This window comes from Pleurodeles waltl, chromosome 5, assembly GCF_031143425.1.
Source record: "Pleurodeles waltl isolate 20211129_DDA chromosome 5, aPleWal1.hap1.20221129, whole genome shotgun sequence".
Classification (NCBI taxonomy): domain Eukaryota; kingdom Metazoa; phylum Chordata; class Amphibia; order Caudata; family Salamandridae; genus Pleurodeles; species Pleurodeles waltl.
Window position 1 is genome coordinate 631,425,525 of NC_090444.1, and position 12,636 is coordinate 631,438,160.

The window sequence follows — 12,636 nt, forward strand, 5'->3', positions numbered from 1 at the left end:
AGATTCCAGTCAGATGACCACAACTGCATGCTGACTGCTGAACATCTTTGCTACAGCTGCTTGCTTACACTGCTGAATCCCTGGCCTATATGGGGACTGTGTCTTTTTAGACAACATGCTTCCTTGCACAGGTATGGTGGATGATGTCTTCCCAACAGGGAAACCTGAAGTGCGGATTAGGGCTCATCACGCTGGAGATGAGGCACTGCTAGATGGCTGGAAAACCTGGATGCTTTATTGAATATTGGGGTTGAGATTGGGGTTGGGGTTGGGATTTAATGGGTATTACAACAATATCAAACGATTATGTACACCGATGGCTCAGCCCAACCAGCTATAGGCACAAAATATCAATACTCCGCCACCTGCATGGTCGTGAGTGGCTACAAGAAGCATTGTGAATTCCATCAAAAGCATACTTATACGCAGATCTTTGGGGACTGCATAATTGGCTAGGCTTAAAGCTCTGGTTATGGCACTGGAACATATGAATCCAGAACAGCTGACGTTGATTGTCTATGATTCATTCCAGTGTGTCCAGTCTTTCAGTGAATATCTGCATTACGGTCGCCAGAATGGGTTCAGAGATTCAAAAGACAGACTTCTATGGGGGAAAGTAGCAGATCTGAAGGACACGCTATCTAATGTCTATGTTGTACATACATTGGACACGAGCGTGTTAGAATACACGTTGCTGGTAATACCTTGACTGATGAAGCAACCAAATCAGCCGTAGCTACAGCTTCTGTTGTTACAGTAACTCATTCTAGAACAAAATTGTGTGATGAAACACTGGCTGCTGTGAAAGCTTCGGCTTATGGCATGCCCATGCCATAGGCATATCCTACCAAATATTCCTACCACATTTCATGCCTCAATACTGCTCTAGTTGTAATACCAGGGGTGGGTAATCGTGTGATTCCCACCAAAGATCAAAGACTAGAATTGATCAAAGCAGCGCATAAAGGAGTTGTTCTGCCCATGCTGGTGTGGCGGCTACAATACCAATTCCTGATGGGATTATCTGGGATAAAGTATTGTTGTGTAGCCATTTTAGTTACAGCTTCATACATGTTATTTTAGCAATCTAGGCCTGCCGCTGTGCACTTTAATCTAGATATATTTTGTTCTGCTTCGTTTTATTATTTTAGGATAGAAACATTTGCAGTCTTCTTTGATTTACTCTATCTAGCTATTCTTTGCCTAGGCCAGCACTGCGTTCTTAAACAAGACATTTCTTTCACTCTGTGCTTTTCTCAAAGCTGCAGTAAAGATAGGCTGCCGGCAAAAGTAGTACGATTTATATCTAATGTTCAAAGAAACATACATACTCTTACGTGGGAATCCTTTCTTGGAACATTAGCTGTTTTATTATAAAAACACTACTTTGACCCATGTAAGTTAGAGGGCGATTCCAGCCAGATGACCACAACTGTATGCTGATTGCTTCGCGTTTCGCTGCAGCTGCTTATGTAGACTACAGGCCTTTTGCTCAGGTATGAGGGATGATGTCTTCCCAGGGGAACCTGAAGGGCAGAATTAGAGCTTAACATGCTGTGCTCTAACTTAGCCTATATAGGAGCAGTTTTAACAACTCTAATGTCAATATGGTAGTGATACTTTTATGTTTCACTTGTCACAATTTTAAACCTGTCATGCTTCATCATCCTAGTTATTGCAGTACATTTTTTATTATCTAAGATGTAGTTACTGCAATAAAACCTTACTGAATTATATTGTGCCTCTAACTGTCCTTGTATATTTGAGACTAATGTAACTGAGAGAAACGGATGAGATCTGAGTGACCATGATTTCCCTGAGGAGTCAATTGTGTTATGCGTTCGGTTGCCCAATCATCCCTGCTCTTGGGTGGAGATGAGGCACTGCTAGTTAGCCGGAGCAAAACCCAGATTAGGCCAACAGGTGTCACCTGTAGTGGGTTCAGACTCAGTCCCCCAGAGCAAGTGATTCTGCTGCCCAAATCCAGTAGTATCATTAGGATAATGAAAGCCTACACGACATGGCGTTAGGCTCTAATTTTCGGGTCCTCCTGAGTATCTCTGTCTCACTACATACAAAGACAACTCAGTACTATATATGGAGACGTCTGTGGTATTGAGGATTTCCCTCCTCAGCTAAGTAGGGAGTGCCTAACAAACGCTGTAGGTTGTTCAAGCTTGAACTCTAAAAGGATAATCCCCATCTGGTGTGCTTATCTCTGAACCATTCATTATGGCAAACCCACAACAGGTAGCAATTGCAGTTAATATGCGACCACCCCTTACTGCACATTTATTGGTACATGGCCTTACGGCCCAGGGGGGTCCAGTTACATTTGTTGTTGAGGCTCATCCAGCCTACAGAATTGAAATTTTCTATTCTTGGGTCACATTTCCAGCAGCTGATGAGAACACAAATACATTTCATCACTATACACCTGCAAACATACCTGCACAATACAGAGCATATGCATATCTAGAAATACCTCTACCTTATCAAGAACATAATAATTGGCTCAATGGCACCCTACCCCATACAATTCTACATGTTAGGTTAGGTCCTCTAAGTAATGGTCCTACCTGCCCTTTATTGGCCACATATACACTTCACCCTGCTGCAAAAAACTTAACGGTAGCTGAAGTCCATCGCTTATATGTTGAGCTTACGGCAATATGCAGATTAGTACAGTTTGTAATCTAAAAGTTAAATACAAACTCAGCATGTGCTGCTCCGGTGCAACCACATGCAGTAACGCCAGGCATCAATCCTGTGACTGTACATTCGATCATGGGTAAAGTACCCACCAAAGGAGCAGAGATTCCGTTTTGGTTAGCTCAAAAAATAAATGTACTGGAAGCAGTATTTCCCCATATGGGGCTTCAGGATAAGCATAGAATATTAACTATGTGCTTGCCATTTGGGATGGTTGAAACAGTATAGAACTGCAATACTTGGAGCATGGTATTTGCCACGCTCTATACTACCGCACACGGTACACCGACACTTGCCAATTTACCGGAAGTGTTAAAACAAATTAAAGAAGAATATGGGGCTGCCTTGGCCCTGGATTTGGGGATGCAACTAATGGGCAATTTTGCCACAATTTCCTCAATCATATTAAGTAACCTTAAAGGGGAAGCAGTTGCACTAGCAGTACGCATGCAGCTCCGGGATGTTCCTCCACAGGATCAGGAACGTGAGTTTAAGATTATCGCGGAGACCTACTCTAGTACTGGTCAAGATAGTTTGGGTGCCTGACCTACAAAACCACAGTTTTAGGGAAAATCTAATAAAGTTTCTACCAAGCAAGCTCCTCAGGGTTCTAAGAAGTGCTGGGATAAAAAAAAAAAAAAAAAACACCTAAAAAAAAGAAACGGGAGAATCTCTGCATACGGACACCCGACAGAATAGATATAATCTCAGAAATAGAGATAATATTAAAACGCCTGACAGACATCAATATACTGATACACGCCAATCTCGTTCCTTTCAGGACTTACTGGAAAAACACACTGAGAGAGTTGGGCGGTCAGAGCATAGAAATGAGTACGTGAAACAGAGACAGGAATCACAACGCTCTACAGAAGTTTCTGTTAAAAAAGAAGAGAAACCTCCCCAACAAAAACCCCAATTCAAAAAAAGCAGAAGCAGTTGCTTTTCAACATGCCACTCAAGAAGAGGTCTCTACTGAAGAACAAGAAGTGGGCGCCTTTAGACAGCGCGGCAGCTGTCATAATAGTTCGCCGGAATCTTCAAGAGCATCTAGAGGTGAAAGCAACTGATGAATTCTTACAAGTTGAAACTGTGGACATGCGTGTCTCCACAACTGATAGGGTGCATAAAGTAACGTTACAGTTAGAAGGAGACATTGAACGCACAAGCGACAAAATTTTTTGGGATCGCGTCATAAAAATATATAATATTCTACTGGCTGAAAGGGATTGGAAACCTGAATTTGTCCGTACTTGCCCATACGGGGAAGATGTTATCATACCTTCTTTCTCACCCCTTGATCCCGATGAGCTCGCAGAATCCTACGCTATCGATTGGGCATTGGCGCAGGCAACCGAGTTACATTGCAACCATGTAGGGTGGGATAAAGATTCACCCATCATGTAATTTCAATAAAAAAATAAATAAAAAAAATCAACCTCAACCCCAGTATCCAATAAAACATGGTGCTAAAGCACCCGTGAGGGAAATCCTCACACAACTGGAGTACCAGGGCTTAAATCCAACCCTGCGTCTCACTGATGAAAAATCCCTTATTCCCAGTAGCTAAACCAGACCATTCATACAGAACTGTCTTAGACTACAGACATTTAAACAGTCGTACATGCACATACGCTATACAAAACGCACACAGCACAGCACTCATGAACATAGTGTGCAAAAAATACAAAACAACACCGGATATTTCCAATGGTTTCTTCTGCCAAAATATAGCGCCTGAGAGTAGAGACCTAACAAGTTTCAGCGCACTAGGCTCACATAAAAAATTCTGTCATTTACCCCAGGGGTATAAGAACAGTCCAGGACTGTTCGTGGCTCGTGTGACTTCAATATTGCACGACATTGATCCTTAAGCATTGTCCTATGTAGATGATATATATCTCACAGATGGTGAATTAATGCAACATCTAAGATGGGTAGCCCGCATTGTTGTGGGATTTGCCGAATTCGGCTATAAATTCAATAAAAAAAATAGCCTTCCTTAGGTGTCCTGTTTTTGGGATACGAGCTATCAAGTGAAGCAAAGAGCCTAGCGCCACAATTCTTAGAAAAATGCACACAGTTACAGCCTCCAAATACCATTAAAAAAACTCCAATCACTATTGTGTTTCCTAAATTTTGGCAAAACTTACATTCCAGACTACACATCATGTATAAAACCCTTATATAAAACTTAATAAATCCAGACTTTTCCAGTAAATTCTGGACAGTCGAACACACACGCATTCTCAGAGCTTTGCAAACAGACATGCTTGCAGCACAACACTTACACACAAGGGACAATAAAAAACATCTGGTCATCAGAGTAATTGCTGGTACCATTGGTTTCACCTATGTAACTTTCTATGAGGGTGAAACAGTCCTGATAGCATACAAATCACATTTATACTCTACAGCAGAACAACGCTTTGCTCCCACTGAGAAAATTCTCACTGCTTTTCAGATGGCCGTCATTAGAGAAAGACCACTAACCCAGGGGAAACGCATTACTGTCGTATTTCCAATTCCAGCCTTTGAGGCTGTTACCAAAGCCAGCGTTCCAAACGCTAAAGCATTACATCCACGTTGGATTCAATGGGCAACTTCTTTGACGGCCACTGATGTTGACTATATCTTTGACCCAAAATTACAAACTCAAGAATTTTTGCAATATGAACTAGAATACCCAGTTCTGGAAAATACATTTGTAGGAGGCTGGGCTGGCTTGTAGTGAGTACCAAGGGGTACTTACACCTTGCACCAGGCCCAGTTATCCCTTATTAGTGTATAGGGTGTCTAGCAGCTTAGGCTGATAGATAATGGTAGCTTAGCAGAGCAGCTTAGGCTGAACTAGGAGACGAGTGAAGCTCCTACAGTACCACTAGTGTCATATGCACAATATCATAAGAAAACACAATACACAGATATGACAATATGCCAAAAGTATCTCAGTGAGTACCCTCAGTATGAGGATAGCAAATATACACAAGATATATGTACACAATACCAAAATATGCAGTAATAGTATTAGAAAACAGTGCAAACAATGTATAGTTACAATAGGATGCAATGGGGACACATAGGGATAGGAGCAATACAAACCATATACTCCAAAAGTGGAATGCGAACCACGAATTGACCCCAAACCTATGTGACCTTGTAGAGGGTCGCTGGGACTGTAAGAAAACAGTTAGGGTTAGAAAAATAGCCCACCCCAAGACCCTGAAAAGTGAGTGCAAAGTGCACTAAAGTTCCCCAAAGGACATAGAAGTCGTGATAGGGGAATTCTGCAGGAAAGACACAAACCAGCAATGCAACAATGATGGATTTCCAGTCGAGAGTACATGTGGAACAAGGGGACCAAGTCCAAAAGTCAGAAGCAAGTCGGAGATGGGCAGATGCCCAGGAAATGCCAGCTGTGGATGCAAAGAAGCTGCTACTGGACAGTAGAAGCTGAAGGTTCTGCAGGAACGACAAGGGCTAGGAACTTCCCCTTTGGAGGATGGATCCTTCACGCCGTGGAGAGTCGTGCAGAAGTGTTTTCCTGAAGAAAGACTGCAAACAAGCCTTGCTAGCTGCAAGTCGTGCGGTTAGGGTTTTTGGATGCTGCTGTGGCCCAGGAGGGACCAGGATGTCGCCAATTGCGTCTGGGAACAGAGGGGGTGTCGAGCAAGACAAGGAGCCCTCTCAAAAGCAGGCAGCACCTGCAGAAGTGCCGGAACAGGCACTACGAAGTGGAGTGAAACAGTGCTCACCCGAAGTCGCACAAAGGAGTCCCACGTCGCCGGAGGACAACTTAGAAGGTCGTGCAATGCAGGTTAGAGTGCCGTGGACCCAGGCTTGGCTGTGCACAAAGGATTTCCGCCGGAAGTGCACAGAGGCCGGAGTAGCTGCAAAAGTCGCGGTTCCCAGCAATGCAGTCTGGCGTGGGGAGGCAAGGACTTACCTCCACCAAACTTGGACTGAAGAGTCACTGGACTGTGGGAGTCACTTGGACAGAGTTGCTGGATTCAAGGGACCTCGCTCGTCGTGCTGAGAGGAGACCCAGGGTACCGGTGATGCAGTTCTTTGGTGCCTGCGGTAGCAGGGGGAAGATTCCGTCGACCCACAGGAGATTTCTTCGGAGCTTCTAGTGCAGAGAGGAGGCAGACTACCCCCACAGCATGCACCACCAGGAAAGCAGTCGAGAAGGCAGCAGGATCAGCGTTACAGAGTTGCAATAGTCGTCTTTGCTACTATGTTGCAGTTTTGCAGGCTTCCAGCGCGGTCAGCAGTCGATTCCTTGGCAGAAGGTGAAGAGAGAGATGCAGAGGAACTCGGATGAGCTCTTGCATTCGTTATCTAAGGAAATCCCCAAAGCAGAGACCCTAAATAGCCAGAAAAGAGGGTTTGGCTACTTAGGAGAGAAGATAGGCTAGCAACACCTGAAGGAGCCTATCAGAAGGAGTCTCTGATGTCACCTGCTGGCCCTGGCCACTCAGAGCAGTCCAGTGTGCCAGCAGCACCTCTGTTTCCAAGATGGCAGAGGTCTGGAGCACACTGGAGGAGCTCTGGGCACCTCCCAGGGGAGGTGCAGGTCAGGGGAGTGGTCACTCCCCTTCCCTTTGTCCAGTTTCGCGCCAGAGCAGGGCTGAGGGGTCCCTGAACCGGTGTAGACTGGCTTATGCAGAAATGGGCACCATGTGTGCCCATGAAAGCATTTCCAGAGGACGGGGGAGGCTACTCCTCCCATGCCTTCACACCATTTTCCAAAGGGAGAGGGTGTAACACCCTCTCTCAGAGGAAGTCCTTTGTTCTGCCATCCTGGGCCAAGCCTGGCTGGACCCCAGGAGGGCAGAAACCTGTCTGAGGGGTTGGCAGCAACAGCAGCTGCAGTGAAACCCCGGGAAAGGCAGTTTGGCAGTACCAGGGTCTGTGCTAGAGACCAGTGGGATCATGGGATTGTGCCACCTATGCCAGAATGGCATAGAGGGGGCAATTCCATGATCATAGACATGTTACATGGCCATATTCGGAGTTACCATTGTGAAGCTACATATAGGTAGTGACCTATATGTAGTGCATGCATGTAATGGTGTCCCCGCACTCACAAAGTCCGGGGAATTGGCCCTGAACAATGTGGGGGCACCTTGGCTAGTGCCAGGGTGCCCACATACTAAGTAACTTAGCACCCAACCTTTACCAGGTAAAGGTTAGACATATAGGTGACTTATAAGTTACTTAAGTGCAGTGTAAAATGGCTGTGAAATAACGTGGACGTTATTTCACTCAGGCTGCAGTGGCAAGCCTGTGTAAGAATTGTCAGAGCTCCCTATGGGTGGCAAAAGAAATGCTGCAGCCCATAGGGATCTCCTGGAACCCCAATACCCTGGGTACCTCAGTAGCATATACTAGGGGATTATAAGGGTGTTCCAGTGAGCCAATGTAAATTGGTAAAATTGGTCACTAGCCTGTTAGTGACAAATTGAAAGAAATGAGAGAGCATAACCACTGAGGTTCTGGGTAGCAGAGCCTCAGTGAGACAGTTAGTCATAACACAGGTAACACATTCAGGCACACTTATGAGCACTGGGGCCCTGGCTGGCAGGGTCCCAGTGACACATACAACCAAAACAACATATATACAGTGAAAAATGGGGGTAACATGCTAGGCAAGATGGTACTTTCCTACAACATTGCCTAGTGATCAATATCAAAGAGTCATGTACACCAATGGCTCAGCACAACCAGCATTAGGCACAAAGCATCAATAATCATAAGTGGCTACATGGAGGGTAATACATTTTGTCCACAACATACATTCACACAAACCCTAGGGGATTGCACAGCACAACTAGCATAGCTAAAGACTCTGGTGATGGCACTGGAATATACTGATCCTGCACAGCTAACACTGGTTGTTTGTGCTTCGTACTATTGTGTCCAGTCCTTCAATGAATACCTACAATACAGGCGCCAGAATGGGTTAAAAGATTCCAAAGGCAACACCATCAAACACAGGCTTTTCTGGGGGAAAGTAGCGGATCTGAAGGAAACGCTACCAAACGTCCATGTTGTACATACACTTGGACACCAGCGCATTGGAATGCACGTTGCTGGGAATATACTGGCTGATGAAGCAGCCAAATCAGCAGTAGCCACATCTTCTGGTGCTGCAGTAACTCGTTCTGGAACAAAACCGGACGATGACATATGGGCTGCTGTGAAAGCCAAGGCTGAAGGCACGACCTTTCCAAAAGTATCGCCTGCTAAATATTCCTATCAAATGGGAGGGTTTCTTGATGCAGAAGTAAAAATACCAGGCGTGGGAGCTCGAGTAATTCCCAATAAAGACATAAGACCAGAGTTGATTAAAGCAGCGCATGAGGGGGTCTCATCTGCCCATGCTGGTGTGGCGGCTACAATATCATTATTGCAAGCACGATATTGGTGGCCAGGTCTATATAAATAGATCAAGCAGTGTGGCCTTTGATGTGACATCTGCCAACAAATTAGGGGTTCCACCGACAAATGCCCACCGCAGACACCCCTCCTAATTTCCAACAAACCTTTACAGTATGTGTACTTGGACCACTGTGGTCCCCTAGCACCGGACAGTGCATACAAATACAGCTTAGTTGCTGTTGACTCTTGCTCCAGATTTCTATGGGTGTGGCCACAACGCTCAGCTGACGCTTGGACTGTTATTAAAGATTTGCAAGTCATTATCGGCACATATGCAGCTGCCGCTTTCCACTCGGACCAGGCCTAGCTTTTGCCCCAAGGGCATTCAGGGACGCCATGGCTTCATTAGGGGTCCAACTCTATTACTCGTCTCCATTTCATGCCGAGGGAAAGTGTCATGGAGCAACAAAACCGTGATTTAAATCAGTCCTTAACAGCCAGTGTACTAGGTACGGGTCGTAGTTGGCTTAATCACCTGTATTGAGCCTGGAGAGCACTTAATCTGCCAAGAAGGTCCTGGGGGTTCGTACTTCATACAAGTGCCTGTTTGGAACTCAAATGTATGTTCCAGATCTTGATGGTCCTGGCGTGGAGGTGGCAGAAACACCTTTTGACATAAACAAACGTGTCACTGTCTTGCAGGAATTACAACATTTCCGCAACGACAGCGCTTCTGCCAGTGCTGCCTCTGCAGGATTGAGGATGTACCAATAACCTCTACCAACTGGATTCCAAAGGTTGGGGATCCAGAACGTGAAAAGGTTGCTGTGAAAAAGGAGTTCAGTCCTTCTTACCGTGCACCAGTCTCAGTCCTGGGAATACGCGGTACTAGAACTGTCATTCTACCACCATTGCCTGGCACGAAAGAAAACCGCTTTGTATCTATCGACAATGTCAAGTTACACCATGTGGCTGATCCTACAAAGCAGACCAAGAGGAACAGCCAGTAATTCCTGAATCCCTCTCACTAGTGGCCAAGATGTCCCTCTACATGTTTTGATCAGCAACGCCGACACCTCTCTGAGCTTGGGGAGGGTAGAAAATGATCTTGCATTAGTTCCACTAACATCTGTTACAACAAACAACACAGAAATTACTGATCGATGTAACAACTTCTACACAGACGGATGGCATCATTTACTATGAACCAACAGGGGAGACCCCTACCGGCTCTCCTCCTACAAATATGGCTCCAGCTTCCCCGACAAATACGGCTCCAGCTTTTGCATGAACTGCTTCTGGATATACTTTGCCGATATCAACAACACCTTCTCGGACTCATTTGCCTCTTCTACATCTGAACTGCCAAAAACACGTAAGCTGATAAACTGGCTTAAAACAAATTACTTTAATTTCCCATGGAACTACCTGTGGCTTTCCTTGACTATATTAGCTTTCCTCCTTTGGATTGGCTTTATCATTACCTTATTTCTATTAATACATGGTCATTACCTTCCAGAAAGATCAACAGTTGAACTGGTGGATGAGGTCCTAAAACCCAATTTTCTTCTGACAAGGTCCGTAGAGTCTTGTCTTTCATGAACATTTCTGCTATACCAATCCCTAATGGGATTTTCTGGGATAAAGTCAACGATGTAATGATACCCGGAGATGTTTCTGATGACTGGGATATGGGTTCAGACTCAATCCCCCACAGTGCAAGTGATTCTGCCGCCCAAATCCAGTAGTCTCATTAGGATAATGAGAGCCTACGCAACAGTATCATTTGATATATATGGCCCGACCGAGGTCATCCAGATTCCGTATGTATGTAAAATTTCCATGAAAAATGTAATAAAACCCGGTGGGGTTTCTGATGATTGGGATATGAAAACAGTTGATTCTAGGATGACTGAATTGCAATATTTTACTGTATTTGAAAGTGAGGATGTTTATCAATCTAAAGAGAATTATGGTGACATGTTTTGCTATAATTATTATGGACACCATTTCATTTACAGAGCGAGAAGCTCAAAGATTATTTTTAATTACACACAATGGGGACATTGTTGAACTCCACCACAAAGGAGTTCTAAAACGTAATCTGAAGAATTTGCATATTTTTCTGGGCACAATGTCAAAAATGCTGAGTCTTATTATTTCAAATTGCCATTGATGGAAAATGTACATATATTACTGACAGATTTGAAATGTATTTATTCGGATTCCTTGGTTTTCCAGTTGGCTATATAAGGCTATGAATATTGGCTGAAGTCGATTGACTTAAAAAGTTTGTGGGGAACAAAGATTTGGCAAATAAGGGGAAAGGAAGCTTTATTTAGAGCATGCCTGATATCTCTTCAAAAGATATTTGTAAATGAAACTGTACAACAGACAAGCTGTTAAGGAAGGAATTGAATGTGCCCAGTATTCCTGCCCCAGCGAAATTTAACAAATGGAAAAAGTATATAAATGCAACTGAAGATCAGCTCAATGAATGGGTCCAGAATGGCACGTTTAATGCTTCACTTTTACGTCCTGGCGGGTGGTTATTGTGGCCAATAGATACCAACGGGTGTCCTAAACGTTTGTTAACTCCACAGGGTTTTTTAGAACAAGTAGGCCAGACCCTCGCTATGTGTCATCCTAACATGCTGGTATAGTAACAACATACGGTGTAGGGAAACTATGTCAGCAATGGTTGAAGAGTTCCTCACTAGATGCTGTTAGAGAACATCTCAGTCTCCTGTCTAATAACACAGACTTACAAGATTTCCTGTTAGGCCCCAGAACACATCGCAAAAAGTGCTTCTTATATGCAGTTTATAATGAAATTTGGAAGCTTTCTCAACAAGAAGCTGCTGGCCGGTTAAGGCAAACAGATCAGGAAAACTTACAGAAGGCATTAGCTGTTGTAGATAATGGGATTAATACCCTGTCCATCCGGATATGCACCTTAAACAACATAATTTCTTCTGCAATAGACATATTACAAAGTGACATGTCTTCTTTACACCATGGACAGAGTCAACTAAGGTCCGTTATGCAGTTGGGTTGGACACTACAAACACTGAAGGCAGGTTGTGTTCCCTGGCAACACATTAGCGCTAGGGACATATTTTCCACATTTAATTTGGCGCAACAACTAATGGCTAAGAAAGAAGCAATTTATGTCATGTTAAAAATTAGAAAAATTGCCTTTCACTGTGGCTGAAATACCATCTGCTGAGTGGTTATTGCACAGGGTCATTAATCCGCCTATTCCAACATGTCAATTCATGTCCTGCTTAAAACACATTCCAGTAGGCAGATATGAAAGGCTGTGAGATAGTTACAATCATGAGGTGTGGGAGCTGACTTCTTGTACAAATGTCTCAATGGCATGAAAGAGGTCTTTCTTAGCGGTAGTCAATGCAAGACTTCTGTCAGCCATTCGATGGTTTGTAAACAGCTGTCCTTGCATGGGGCATGTAACGCTTCGGCAGCGAACTTGGCTTGCTATCTGAAGGGAGTCCCACCCCCCTTGATTAGACCTGCGTT

General features: G+C 44.3%; 1 protein-coding gene across 2 annotated transcripts in view; it reads right to left on the reverse strand.

Moving 5' to 3' along the window:
- RNASET2 (ribonuclease T2) overlaps positions 1-12,636 on the reverse strand; it is a 148,752-nt gene that overhangs the window by 88,352 nt on the left and 47,764 nt on the right. The gene's annotated exons all lie outside the window — the stretch shown is intronic.